Source organism: Protopterus annectens, chromosome 1.part0, assembly GCF_019279795.1.
Source record: "Protopterus annectens isolate FY-2018-M chromosome 1.part0, PAN1.0, whole genome shotgun sequence".
Classification (NCBI taxonomy): domain Eukaryota; kingdom Metazoa; phylum Chordata; order Ceratodontiformes; family Protopteridae; genus Protopterus; species Protopterus annectens.
The window spans coordinates 364,491,409-364,507,405 of record NC_056725.1 but is presented as its reverse complement, the minus strand read 5'-3'; positions in this window follow the sequence as shown (position 1 = coordinate 364,507,405).

Sequence of the window (15,997 nt, the reverse complement as noted above, 5' to 3'; positions counted from 1 at the left end):
CCTTAAGGCTAAACAACACACCTAATACACTTGTAATAGGTGACTCTATTGTCAGACACACTAACGTCCCACTCACCAGGCTGAACAAGGAGAAGGTCACTGTAAGCTGCCTGTCAGGTGCCAGGATCCTCCACATAACACAAGCACTCAGGTCACTCCAAAGCAAGTACAAATATGACTCCATCATTGTCCATGCTGGTGTGAATGACCTGAGATGTACCTCCCTGGACTACATGAAAAGAGACATAGAGGAGCTCTCTGATCATGTAGCCCAGGCTGGTATGACCCTGACCTTGAGTAGCATCTTACCCTCACCAAGAATGATGCCACAGTATAAAGACAAAATGATCAATTTTAACAATTGGCTAAAGTATTGGTGTCATTCAAAGGGGATCCAGTGTCTATCAGCCTGGGATGACATGCTCGACAAGCCACGTTGCTTCGCTAGGGACAGCTTGCACCTGTCACCCCTGGGCTTTTGAATATTGGCTAAGGCTCTTGCCACCCCCATAGTGCCTTTTTTAGGCAAGGCTCAAAAGACATACCCACCTCCATAGACAACACAAGGAAAAAGAAACTAAGGGTAATGCTGCTCAACGCCAGAAGTCTAAACCTCAAAATGCATGCACTCGAGGCTCTCCTCAGTATGGAGAATATCAATATCTGTGCAGTAACAGAAACCTGGTTCAAGGCTCCTGAGAGCACCCCAGCACTACCAGGTTATACCTCATACCATGCTTTTCGGCCCCAAAACTCGGACCGAACCACAAAAAGAGGGGGAGTATCCATATTCATCAAAGACACCCACACCTCCAGGTTAGTGGCACTGCATGAAGCATCAGAGACCATCCATGTGCAACTTACAGTGGGCAAAACTGCCTTTCAGGTTGTAGCCTGCTACAGACCACCCTCCCAAACTCAGGAACCCCACTCAGCTTTCCTGAGACACTGAAGAATATGAAGGTCTCTCCAAACACCATCATATTGGGTGACTTCAACTACCCAAACATAAACTGGGAGCACTACTCAAGCCCCAACACCCTCGCCCAACGCTTCCTAGAATTTATAAACTCAAATGCTATGGAACAACTGGTCACCACTCCCACAAGAGGGGAAAACATATTGGACCTGATCATCACCAACATGGGGACTCTATGTTCCATACCAGAGGTATACCCCTCATTGGTAAGATCTGACCATAAATTAATCTCACTGGACATCCATATCCTGTCCCCACCCCCAGCCAAGGAAACCACGGTGAAGAACTTCTCAAAAGCAAACTTCACACTTCTCAAAACCGAGGTGGAATCCTTCAAAGCCCCCAGGCCAGTGGAAAATACAATCCAAACCGCAGAATCCTTTACAAATGCATTCTATGGACACCTACAGGAATGCATGGATTGTGCTATCCCAAATAAAACCAAGACTCACTCCTCCAAAGGCAGGAGACCTTTCTGATGGACCCCAGCCATAAATAAGCTATACAACAGAAGGAGGAAGCTACTACATGATAGAGCAAAATCCCAAAAAGGGAAGGCATCTCTGATCAGTACTAGCAAGAAACTACGATCCCTCATAAAATTATTTAAGGCCAGCTTCAAAAGAAAAATTGCACAAGATGCTAAAGATAATCACAAGGCCTTCTTTAGTTATGTCAGGAACCTGGGTGGCAACTCCCAGATATGCTCTGAGTTAGTGCAAAATGACAAAAAATACACTGAACCCACAGACATTGCCAACATCCTGGCAGACAGGTTCAGTGCAAACTCCCCCCCCTTCCCCCCCAAAAGAGCAAATCTCTATCCCAACAGAGTGTAGCCTCCCTGACATCACAGATGCACAGGTGAGAGCTGCCCTCTCCAAAGCAAAAAACACAGCATCAATGGGACCGGACGGTGTCCTGGGCTGTGTCTTACATGAGCTCCAAGAAGAACTGAACCCTCACATAAAGTTACTGTTCAATCTCAGCCTTACTACAGGATATGTACCCAAGGAATGGCGTACAGCAACAGTGGTCCCACTCCACAAAGGTGGTGCCACAACGGACCCCAGGAACTATCGCCCTATAAGCCTGACTAGCCTTGTCTGCAAAGCTATGGTGCGTATCATCATGGAACTCATAAACAAAGACATTGGGAACCTCCAAACACTGGATCCTATCCAATTTGGCTTTGTTAAGGGCAGATCTTGCTTCTTGAACCTGGTTGACTTCTTTGAAACAGTCACCAAAGCCATAGATAAAGGGAAGGTAGTCCACACAGCCTACCTGGACCACGCAAAAGCCTTCGACACAATACCCCACTCGGGCATCATAAATAAGCTCACCAGCTTAAATATCAACCCCTATGTCACAGGATGGGTTGCAAACTGGCTCAGGGATAGAACCCACATGGTCAGAATTGCAGGTGCCATGTCAGACTCTAAACCAGTTACAAGTGGCATCCCACAAGGCTCAGTCCTGGGACCTCTCTTGTTTGGTATATATTTCTCTGAGGCACAGGCTAACATGGGAGGACTATAGTTGACCAAGTTCGCAGATGACTGCAAACTGGGTGCCATAATCGACTCACCGACTGACACAAGCATCCTGCAAAAGGGTCTCACATTGATAGATAACTGGTGCCAGAGCCATGGCCTAAAGCTAAATCCCAAAAAGTGCATAGTCATCCCCTTTGGGAAAAACAAAGTGCCCACAAATTACCACATAGGTGGTAATCCATTAAGTACGGAAGAAGTAATTAGGGATTTGGGGACCCAAGTAGATGGCAATCTCTCCTTTGACAATCACATTGCCAAAGTGGTTAGAAAGACCTTCTATATAGCCCACCTTATCACGAAGGGTTCACATCTAGATCAAGAGAGGTCATTGTGTCCCTCTACTCATCACTCATCAGGCCCATAATTGAATACAATGCCCCATTTGGGATGTACCTTACCCGACACCTGCAGCAACTGGAAAGACCCCAATAGTACCTCACCAAGAGGATCAAGGGACTCAAACAGATGCCCTACGCAGTTAGGCTAAAGAAACTCCAGCTCTACTCAGTTGCTTACTGCCTACTCAGAGGCGATCTGTGCCTGACATATAAAGCCATGTCCAAACCAGAATTAATGAACATGCTCCACCTCAGGAAATCCAAATCCCTTAGAGCTACACGCTCCAGGGACTTAAACCTCAGCACAGAAATAAATAGGACATGCTGGAGGGACAGATTCATATCCCAGAGGCTCCCTTCACTCTGGAACAAAATCCCAATCCATGTTAAGCAGAGCCCCTCAATGACCCTCTTCAAGAGAAATCTTGACTAGTGGATGGGAGATCGTAGGTTTACCCCCTGGGATCTATTCTGTGTCCCTACTAGACAGAGGCACAGTAAACTAACCTTAAAAGGGCTATCTTCTGTGACCTACTATACAGAGGCACAGTCAACTAATCTAAAAGGGTGGTGAAAGCCAAACACACTCTGGCTAGGCTTATAAATGCCCTAGGGCAGATAGCCTAGTATCAACCTATGAACCTATGAACCTATGTAAGTGGTATAACATGGTAGCAATATTCCCTAAATGTGAGCAAGTGACTTTTCATTCCTTATACCTCCTTACTCTCCCTTTTTCACTTCCTTACTGCTATCAAATTCTCTTCTCTTATTTTCTTTTTAAATATACCATATGCTTGTTTTTCCCTCACTTCATGTTGCAATTTCTGTTTGTATTAGACTAACTTACCCTTAATTTCTCTACACACTGTCTAAAATTTCTATAAATGTTAAATGATTATCATATAACTTGTATCGATTCTTAACCAATGTTATTGTATCATCACCAATTTGTTATAATTATTTAAACTGCAAATGTTTTTGTTTTATTTTTGATGATTGTAAAATTTTGGTTCTTAAAATGTTTTGTACTAATTTAGAGCTTTGATTCCCAGGCCTGTACTGAAAATGGGTTTCTACCTAGTCGGACTTTCCCATTAATCAAATTTCAATAAATAGATAAATAATGTGATAGATCAGTTAAAGGAAGGGTTTCTAGGCTCTCAACATTTGATCATGCCCTGAGTCTGGGAGCATACTTAGATGGAATTATAGTAGTCTAGACTGTCAGAAACCAAAGCAAAAGTAACCATTTGAAATGTTGGGACGCATTAAAGTGAGTCCTAAAGAATGAAAACTGAACAGTTGAAAAAGTAGACTTACATATATTAAGTCGGACATGACCTTTCTTTCAGAATATTTGCTTTTCTACCAGATATGGTGATCTCAGAGTTAGTATATCTAAGTTCAGTGGTGTGGGGGTTTGTCCCACACATCGGGGGTGCAGGGATGCTTTCTCAAAAAAAAAAAAAAAAAAAAAGAATGATGGTTGAGATTACTTTTCTTCTGCAGTTTTGATCTTTCTTTCAGGCCAACATTTCAAAAGAGGGATCACAGAGGAACACTACCAGATACTTTTAGTGATTCTGTGTTAAATGACTATTACAAATTCTAGTAAGAGTCATCTCACTATTTTATTGTGTCTGAAATATGAACTGAAATAGATGACAAATTCAGTGTTCTACGATATAAATCAGGTTTTATGAATACCACCTTCCCAATAGCCTTGCTAATAAAAGGAAGCTTTGAGAATGGAAGGCAGCTGTTAAGATAACCAGCATCTGATACAGTCGTAATTACTATGTGGGGGAGACATTGTTTGCTTTAATAATAATGGAAAGACACACCACTTGTGAAAAAAAAAATGATCCACTAGATAGCAGCACCAAAGACCTATTGGCATGACGAATCCATGCAAGTTGGCTTGCTTGACCCTGAAGAAATAAAGTCAAAGTAATCAAAACAATCAGACAGAACAAACTTATTCCAGTATCGAGTGAAAGAGAAAATGGCCAGTCCAGTTCTGTCTGCAAAATTGTATCTGAAGGCATAACCCAGTCTAATGTAGGTCCATTTAATTAAATAAAAAAAGACTCTCCAAATATAACAAAATATATTGCTCTGTACTACCTCTCAATTGCTTGGAGGAGCATTGCTGGCCAGTTAACTGCAGCAGAATTCTTCCTGGACAATAAAGTTTACTTGTAAAGAGCATAGTGCTCATCTATGTTAAGGCTGTCCTTCAGAAGACAATTATGTTACCACATCTACTTAGTCCTTTACAGTGTTCTAGTTCATGCTTGCTGGGAAATATTAAGCCATGTTTCATCAGTCATCAAGTGGAAGAAGTATCCATAATATAGAGCAATAAGGTCCTGGAGTGACATGCAGGCCCTTATTATAGCCGTATGACAAGTTCATCTGAGTCAGTGGCACTGGGATTCTTTATGAGCTGAAGTACATGGTGGGGGGTTGTTGGAGGGGTTGTGGTGTTGCAAGTTTACAGTTTCTGTAATACAAGTCAGAACTGCTTGAAGTAACCATAAGACAGGATCAACACCATATCATATATATCACAGTAAGTTGGAAGTCCTAGACCACTGTATACCAGTGCTGGTGGGTCAAATATATGATCCCCTAAGCAAACACATATCCCTTCATAATACAAAGGAATTCTTTTGCAATAGCCACAGATTCATAGACCCAAATATTAAATTCATCCAAGAACAAATCAGCTTGGGTTAATCCTCACAAAGGTGATCAGAAATTCTATGAAAAGAAAATCCTTACTCAGTTGGGAGGATGGTAGCAGGATGAGTAAGTATGTACAGTTTGCTCCTAAACTCATTACATGTTGAAATGAGTTGATTATAATATCTGAAGCCCTGATCAGTTGCAGAAGTGAATGATAAAACATTATCATTTCTCCAATACTCATACCATACTGAGTGTGCTGAATTAAGACGAACCCAGTAGAATAGCTGCCACTGTTTTGGAGGCAGCATTGTTATCACACCTGGTTTCTATTCTGTATAAATGCCAAGTTAATAGTCATAGATAAAAGTGAGATAATTCCTTATTTATCCAGACTAACAATATAGAACCTACATATGAAGTATTGGAGACCAGGTACCTGATATCTACCTATGATGGCCATCAGAGCCATGGGCTCTTCATAAAGCACAGATAGAGTGAAGTATTATACTACAATAGATATAAAAAACATAACTGCCCACTTTTTAGCCCTTTGGCTAGAATATTTATGGTGGGTGGTTATGATGTATCAGTAGGAAACAGAAGACATCATTTTTCTTCTAATAAACCACACTACATAACTCAAACATGCATCATGTTCTCAATACTGAAAAAGTGTCATAGGCATCTAAAATGGCATTCACTCTATAAAGGTGCAGAAAAATGCCTGTATGCCATAGAGCAACCCAATGTAACACTGATCATAGGTGCCAGAAGCTGTCAAAGACTGGGGTGGGGGGTCGGAGGGTGACAGGGGCACTTAATGAACTAAAACGGGTAATTTTTTATAACTATTTGCTACCACAACATAGGTTCACTTGGAAGACATTTTAAGTTTAGCCAATTCCCTTTTGGTGCTTGGATTAACATTTTCTGATTGGTCTTAGCTATCCTCATGGCTGATAATTGTTTATTACCCCTAGTGAGAACAACTGTGATCATACCATAGATAATTTGAGGGGGCCATGTAAGGGATGCAGCATTTAGGAACTGCCTCTATCCATTAGTGGCATGAGGGGAAATCCTGGAGTACATTTTCTATTACCCATCCTTAGATCCAAGTTGCATTTGAATATGGATGGATGAGCTTTGCTTTATTTTTATGGATAGTTTGTTCCGGAACAGTGGTAGCCTCTGTGATATATATTCATCTCTCCACAACATTAAGTTTAGATACCTGGACTGAGTATTGCTGATGCCATTTGACTTGCTGATGTTCAGTAGGTCCATCTGTATTATGTTGGAGGATGCTTTGTATGCCAGACATGTCAACTCTAAGCACTCTGTAGGATACTGAGTATAGTAATAAATCTTTGAGGTGGTCCTGGTCCATGCAAGACCTATTGTTTAGAACTTGTATCCCTTTAGTAAGGTATCTCTGAAGGTATTCCAATTGTTGCATGGGGCTGGACAGATACATGCCAAAGTGGGCATTATACAAAATGATTGACATAATGAGAGGTTTGTAAAAGGGGACAACAACATCTCTAGATCTAGTCACAATCAATTGGTTTAGAAGCTGTGCAATATAGAAAGACTTTCTTATGACTCTGGGCACATGTTGGTCAAAAGTTAAGTCACTCTACACACAAGTTCCCAAATGCCAAACAATTGGATCAGTTGTCAGAGGGCATTGTCATGATTTTGACACCAGTTATTATTTGGGACAAACCTTCCAACATGATAGTTAAGTCATTTGGGGATTCAATAACTTCTCCTAGCTTGCAGTCATCTCACACTTAGCTGGCCAAAGCTCTTTGGTATTTCATTTTACTTTTGAGATGTATATGCCAAACAGAAAAAGTCTCAGCACCAAACCCTGGGGGACTCCATTGGTGACTGGTCTCTTCCCCTGTTTTGATCTCCTGCATCCTGTGAGCCAAGATGGCAATGCAGCTGGTGATGTAAGTGTTTGTTCCTATATTATTCATCTTTTGTACTACACCTGAGTAGGGGATTGTGTCAAAAGGCTTGGCCAAGTCAAGATAATGTGGTGTGAACTGTTTTACCTTCATCCATTGCTTTGGTAACAAGAGCAAAGCCTAACATTTGCCCATGATTTTGAGCCTTTCACACTTTCCTCTGGGCTGTTTTCAAACACATTTTTAGGGCCATGCATACATGCATGCATTCTTTGATTCACCTTCCTGATTGTATTAAATTATATTCCTTGTATAATACAGCACCGATTGTTAGAATGTGTTTTAAATCTGTAGTTTTGAACAGTCTTCCAGTAAGCAATGAAACAAAATGTATGAACCAATAATGACAAAGCAAAGTACCCATTTTAGAAAATTTCAACCATAAAAGGCCACTCAAACTTCTCATAATCCACCTATATTAGTAAATATGCAAAATGTCTGCAGAAGTAACTCATCTAAATAATTCCACATTTAAGGGATCTCTAACTAATGAAGAGGTTGCTTCTAGGAAACAACTCTATATTTCATTGTTTCATCTAAAAATAAATTGGCTATTGTCCTTGAAGAATAAATTGCCTATGTTATATTAAAAAAATGATAAGCTAATGATATTGCAACAGGGAATGGATGGCAAACTGATAACAGGTTCATAGTTACTAGGTAACTCCTCCAAAGGAGGACATTCACAAGACTGTAGCATCCACTCCCTTTAAAATACAACATAGTACAGTATCAGTGATCTGCATACTGTGGGAGTAGAACCCACATCCTTCTGCATCAAAAGTAAGCTATTACCTGTTGTGCTAACAATGCAAATAGGCTTGGAATGCGCTGCACTAAACTTCTCTTCCCCTGAAGCTCTCAGGTCCTTGTAAACATTTTTATTTATTTAACATTTTTTTACCAGTAAAGTCAGACTTGGACCCAGGGAGAGATGCTCCACATGCATGTCTTTGCAACATGGGAGGAAACCAGAGCACCCACCCAAATACCGGGAGGACATATAGAAGGCACCCCAGCCAAGAATTAAACCACATAACCTCTTTCTGGGTGACAACAACACTACCACTGCACCATCCACTTGACACAACTAAAGCTCTCAATTTCACAGCTGAAGAAATCTGGAAAAAGCAAAAATTTATTTTTTTTTTTTGGGGGGGGGGGGGCAAAGGGCTAAAACCAGGTACACATTTAAAATACTGCTTTTATAATCTTAGAAAGCTGCTAAAATAGTGTTTTGTGTTACTGTGTGTTTCCAAATAAAAAGATGGTAAGATTGAAACTTAAAGGGCTTTCATTATGATTTGCCAGAAAGCCATAAATCTTAAGAGGTATGAGCCAACCTCCCTAAATCACATGTGGTGGTATGGGTAGAATATACAGGACCCTGTACCTAAGGTACAGGGTTTGAGCCCAATTACCCATACACAAAATATCACATTGAAGCTACACACAAGAAATATTACTTTGGAACAACTGCATAAAGTAAATGGAACTAGCACTAAACGACCATCACTATCACTTCGGAGCTACTGCCCTTTTTGATATAAATCCAATAGCATTGAACCTACAAACTCTAGCATATAAATTATTCCAGACATTAAACAACTTGAATACATCCTTGGTCAAAGCATTACACTTGTAATTATGTGCAAATGACCTCTAGAAACAGTCATCAACATCTTGGAATACTATGCAATCTCAAGTGGTACCTAACATCAGAGCCCTTTCTAACGCCAAAATAACTGACTGTAAATGTTTTGAAACCTTGATGACAATTTGTAAATATCATTCTAAGCAATGCCTCAAATATTTCACCAACTTTCACACTGTTCTCTCACCACCATGGGAACAGCCAGCAATTCCTCGTACAGTAAACTCATGTACTGTTACTTCCTATGTTTTCTATTCTGTATATTTGAAATACAGAATTAAAAATGCAATGCGTACACTAACATTACTACAATCAAATCTGTAACAATCTGTGTACCATTTTGTGACTGGTTTGATTAAGGTATTGAGGGAAATTCCAGCCACTTTACAGAACATAGTGGGATAAAGAAAGATTTAGGCCAATGGCAAAGTGAGCTATCTAGCTACTGCATAAAATAAATGGAGCTAGCACTAAATGGCCACCACTATCACTTTGGAGCTACTGCATAAAATAAACAGGGCAAGAAATACCACTTTGGAGCTACTGCATAAAATAAACAGAGCCAGAAATATCACTTTAGAGCTACTGCATAAAATAAATGGAGCTAGCACTAAAAGGCCATCACTATCACATCAGAGCTACAGCATAAAATAAACTAAGTAAGTAAAGTCAAACGTTACCCCTGAACGTAGGATATCACACCAGCAAGGACAATAAATAGTAATCCAAACAGCAGCGAATGCTGGTGTAAAACGGCCCAATTCCAACTCTGAAAACGGTATGCACCAACGGATTATTCACAGGCTACAAAAAGTGTTGTGAAAGGAAGCCCTTCACTAAATCCACTCTTCAAAAACCAAAACTTTCAGAAAAGAAAATCACCACGCTAGCATTAGCAATGTGGAGCAACAAATCCTTTTAATAACAGTGAGCGCTTTCGCCATGTGGCTTCTTCAGACTGCATAACAATAATAAAAATTCAAACAGCTGTCTTTATAACATTACCCACCCTCCCATTGGTTAAAAAATCATTACACAGCGGCAATGAAATACAAGTAAAAACAGTCCATCACGTGCAAAATGCATTCTAAACAATACACACAAAGAAATGTTTACTAAAAGACTAAAGTGCACATTGCTTCATAAACTGTAGTAAACATAAATGAAAATAAAAATACAAAAATAGAACTTTCATAAAAGACATTTCTTTTAAAATGGTCCTTGTAAAATGGATAATAGAACCATGGGCACACATAGTCGTAGAACAATTCCATATAAAAGACATATATACATTTCGCTATGCTAAGCTAAAATGCTTAACAAGTGGACCAAACATTGAGCCTGCACTTACCGCTATGAAAATATCGGTCAGCACCATTTAAATAATACATCAAACAACGCTCCTTCTTACACTACATCACCAGCATGCTACACCATCCAGGGACAAAACTGCAGTGCTCATAAATGTGTCGTCATCATTAACTTAAAGGGGACGACAGTCAAAAAGGCATATGGTTAATTCTCACTGTAAATAAATATAGTGGATGATTCCACTGCAGAATACACAACGTGTATTCAAAGTTCACTTCGACTACTAAGGAACACCAAATAAGGCAAACCAAAACAGAAAATAAAAATAAAACAAAATTCTCATAATCGAAATACACGTGTAGCTTAGACATTGCAGGCAATAACATCGCCTACACCTACTAGAACCTTGTACATAGATCCTAGGCATGTCGTATATAGAACGGACATGTCAAAATGGTATCGATCGCCTTGAAACCAAAAAATACCCTGAACTATCAAGGCGAACAATTCGTAGAAACACTGTTATCCGAAAGACTATACGCTCAAGCGCTCATGAGGCTAAGCGTAACCTCGGGTCTACTCATGAACAAAACGCAAAAATGTCTCTCCAAGTGAAAACACAGACTAAACCTCAAGTAACCCATGACCTAAGGGTGAAAAATAAACAATGAAAGTGAAAGATAATAAAAATAATAAATAAGAATAAAGGAAAAGGAGTAAAAATAGAAAAAATATTTCTCCTTTTCCTTTATTCTTATTTATTATTTTTATTATAGTCTTTCGGATAACAGTGTTTCTACGAACTGATCGCCTTGATTTTCTGTTTTGGTTTGCTTCATTTGGTGTTTTTTAGTAGTCGAAGTGAACTTTGAATACACGCTGTGTATTCTGTGTCAGTTGTGGAATCATCCACTATATTTATTTACGGTGAGAATCAACCATATGCCTTTTTGACTGTCGTCCCCTTTAAGTTAATGATGACGACACATTTATGAGCACTGTAGTTTTGTCCCTGGATGGTGTAGCATGCTGGTGATGTAGTGTAAGAAGGAGCGTTGTTTGATGTATTATTTAAATGGTGCTGATTGGTATTTTTATAGCGGTAAGTGCAGGCTCAATGTTTGGTCCACTTGTTAAGCGTCTTAGCTTAGCACAGCGAAATGTATATATGTCTTTTATATGGAATTGTTCTATGACAATGTGTGCCTGTGGTTCTATTATTCCTTTTACAAGGACCATTTTAAAAGAAATGTCTTTTACGAAAGTTCTATTTTTGTATTTTTATTTTCATTTATGTTTACTATAGTATTTGAAGCAATGTGCACTTTAGTCTTTTAGTAAACATTTCTTTGTGTGTAACGAAGCAGTTCGCATTGTTTAGAATGCATTTTGCACGTGATGGACTGTTTTTACTTGTATTTCATTGCCTCTGTGTAATGATTTTCTTAACCAATGGGAGGGTGGGTAATGTTATAAAGACAGCTGTTTGAATTTTATTATTGTTATGCAGTCTGAAGAAGCCACATGCGCCACTGTTATTAAAAGGATTTGTTGCTCGACATTGCTAATGCTAGCGTGGTGATTTTCTTTTCTGAAAGTTTTGGTTTTTGAAGAGTGGATTTAGTGAAGGGCTTCCTTTCACAACACTTTTTGTAGCCTGTGAATAATCCGTTGGTGCATACCGTTTTCAGAGTTGGAATTGGGCCGTTTTACACCAGCATTCTCTGCTGTTTGGATAAAATAAACTAAGCCAGAAATATCACTTCAGAGCTACTGCATAAAATAAATGGAGCTAGCATTAAATGGTCATCACTATCACTTCGGAGCTACTGCATAAAATAAACAGAGCCAGAAATATCACTTCAGAGCTACTGCATAAAATAAATGGAGCTAGCACTAAATGGTCATCACTATCACTTCGGAGCTACTGCATAAAATAAACGGAGCCAGAAATATCACTTCAGAGCTATTGCATAAAATAAATGGCCATTACTTACTGCATAAGTGTAACAGAATGAAATATCACTGACTTACTCCAAAACTCGAGCCTTAGAAGTAAGCAGTTATCCACGGAGCTAACACTTGGGAGCCTTATCAGCAAGAAGTGTTTTCCGCGCACTTTTGTGTTTAAATTAGTGTGCGATGTGCGCATGAGTCCCCCTCCCCTTCGCCCTGTGGTTAAAGCGCCTGTAGCTAAACTGCCCTTTTCAGAACATTTCCATTATAAAGGTCTACTTCCACACACAACTGCATTTTAAATTTATTGTTTGAACATTTTTCTAGTAGGCAATGAAGCAAAATGCATGCACCAATAATGACAAAACTGCTTTATTCAGAACATTTCCATAATAACAGTCCACTTCTACACACAATATATAAATACAGAATCACAGTAGTGTAAGCTATAGGCATGTTGCACAACTTCTTGAACTTATTTTCAATTGGGGGGGGCAAAAGGCCAAAAACCAGGGACACATTTTAAACATTGCTTGTATAATTTTGGAAAGTTGCTTGCATAAAATGTTGTGCTACCACCATGCATTTCACTGCCAAGTCTTGAAGCCAGAACCCTGTGCATTACAGTCAGAGCAATATATCACTAAGCTAAACCAGCAATTTCTTGAAAGACAGGAAGACAAACTTAAATGGCTATCATATCATTTAGTGAATTCAGTTCTCACTTCTCTCCATAGCTCTCAACCTCTTAGCACAAAAATACAGAACAAAGCCAATAATGGGGGAACACATCCCAAAATAGGGACACATTTCAAATACTGATTTTATAACCTTAGAAAATTGCTAGAATAAAAGGTTTTGTTTTACCACTCCTGAAAACCAGAGGAACAGAACAAAAATATGAGGCGTAACTTCACAAGTGATGGTGGCTAGGGACTTTAGACTCTTTTTACCTGTACCCAAGGTACAGGGTTTGAGTCTGAGTACCTCAAGCCACCAGATGTATCCCACTGGGGGCATTTTCACACACACACACTGTTCACCCAGCAGCTTATTCACTCTGAGTATAATATATGTCTCCCAGTAAATCCCAACAGGCTCCATCCTCAGAGGAAATAAGCAGCATCTTCTGAAAATAAATCCTTCTTCTCTGTTTCCGCTAAGCAGCAGCAGCTAATTAAAATAAAACTGTCCATTCCCGCTTGCAAAAGCATTTAACATGAAATTACATGCACCGCGAGCTCAACGCTGACAGGCTGGTAGCCCTGATGAGTGCGCGATGACATCAGCTAACGCACGGAAAACAAAATAATAAAGAAGTAATTCCAGAGAGTTTGGAGGTATAGATGATCTGCAAAAGTGGGGGGGCTCCCCTCCCCCCTTGTTCTATGGTTCCGGCGCCCATGTCACAGATCCATCCTGACCTTGATATGACAACCTAATGAAGAACTTCATTATTTTTTCTAAGCGTCTTTATTAAATTGTCACCATAATACTTAAGTCAAATATATCCATGTATCATACAGTGAATGAAGAAACATATTACACAAATCCATTGCTAGTCACTACAATAACCTGCACAGATATCTCAAACCAAGCCTGAATTCTCTACATAACCAATAAATATGCCTAAAACTGATTCTTCACTGCTGTTTATCTGCTTCTATTTACCACTCCTCTTCGCTTATTAGACTGGTTCCTCAGCAGTTTTACTTATCACTCTACCTCCCTGCCTCTACATCTAGGTTCTTCACCATGTTTGTACATCCCTTCCCCACTTCCTTCATTACTCCAAAGTTTTCCATTTCCTTACTATTGCAACCTTTATACAACCTGCAGCATCTACTTTTTTCCTGTGTCCATATTCAGCCCCTCCAGTACCAGAGTAAAGGACCACCACTGCATGTATACCTTCCTGCCATATACTTACTGCCATATTCTTACCGTCTCCACCGTCCCTCCTATACCTCTCAACTTTCTTGCTCAGACATTTTGGACAAACCAAACTGATGAGAAGATAAAGACTCAAAATCAGGGACAATTTTAAAATAGTACTATAAAGTATTTTAAAAAGTTAAAAGAACAGATTTTGCATCAACTTGTATTTTCTGAACCATAAGGAATATGAAACTCTAATGTATGTCATTACTGGCTTATTGCAATCCTCAGTGATTTAGCAGAAATAAAAAAAAATGAGGTGCAAAGCAAAAATATGAGGCAACATCATGGAAATTTTGCAAAATAAAGGCATTTGATTGGTTTGATTCCTCCAACTATTTATAATACCAACAGCTATGCAGATTTCCTGCCCTCATTCTGACAATTCCACTACATACTTAGATTACCTCCCCTTCCTCTAATAATACCATCCCATACCCAGATAACCTAATCCCACCCTTAAGCACCACCATGTGCACCAATTACCTGTCCTTTCTCTTACAATGTCACTACATAAACACGTAATCTGTCCTCACACTTACAGTAACACTAAATCCATGGATTACCTGCCCTTTCTCTTACAAAACCTCTTTATACGTATATTACCTACCCCCCAATTGCACTACCATCACATACACCAATAAGCTTCCTTCCCTTTTTACAATTGGTTCATAGGTGTTTACCAGGCTAACATCCACAAGGGCCTTTTTAAACCTTGTCATGCATCATTAATCTCTAACAAGTTCGGATACCCTTGATAAGTGAAAGCAGGTGCTTGGGAGATGAAACATGTAAAGGCTAGGGCCAGGGAGATGAACCCTTTACAGGTTGCCTGTGTCCTTTAGAGACATAGGTGCCAAGCCAGGGAGGAATTTCCTGTTCCCCATCCAATTGTCCAAGTTACACTTGAAATGCCTCCTCTTACAAAACCACTCGACACACACACACACACACACACACACACACACGCGCACACACACACACACACACACACACACACACACACACACACACACACACACACACACACACACACACACACACACACACACACACACACACACACACACACACACACACACACACACACACACACACACACACACACACACACACACACACAAAATACCTGCCTCCTCCTTTTACAGTACCAAACACATGCACAGAATACAGTATTTAGACTTAATCACTTAGACTTCCTGAGCTCATGTTGGGCCTAATAACCCCTATGCAACAAGTGTTTCTATAAATATCCCACTAACAAAATCTTAGCCAATCAACTGCAGACTTTCCACACTTTTAGCCATATCAGTTATGATACTTCTTTCAGATGGCCATGGTGGTGCAGCTGTTAGCATTGTTGTCTCACAGCAAAAGGTTATCTGATTCAATCCTCGGCTGGGGTACCTTCTGTGCATTGTGTGTATGTCCTTGTTGTGGTTGTGTGGGTTTCCTCTGGGTGCTCCAGTTTCATCCCAAAAACATGCTGTAGGCAGATTGGGCACTCTAAACTGGCCCTAGGTATGAGTGTGTGCCTTCTGTCGAAGGTTGGGTGCTGGGCTGGCAACTCAGCACTGTAAAACTTC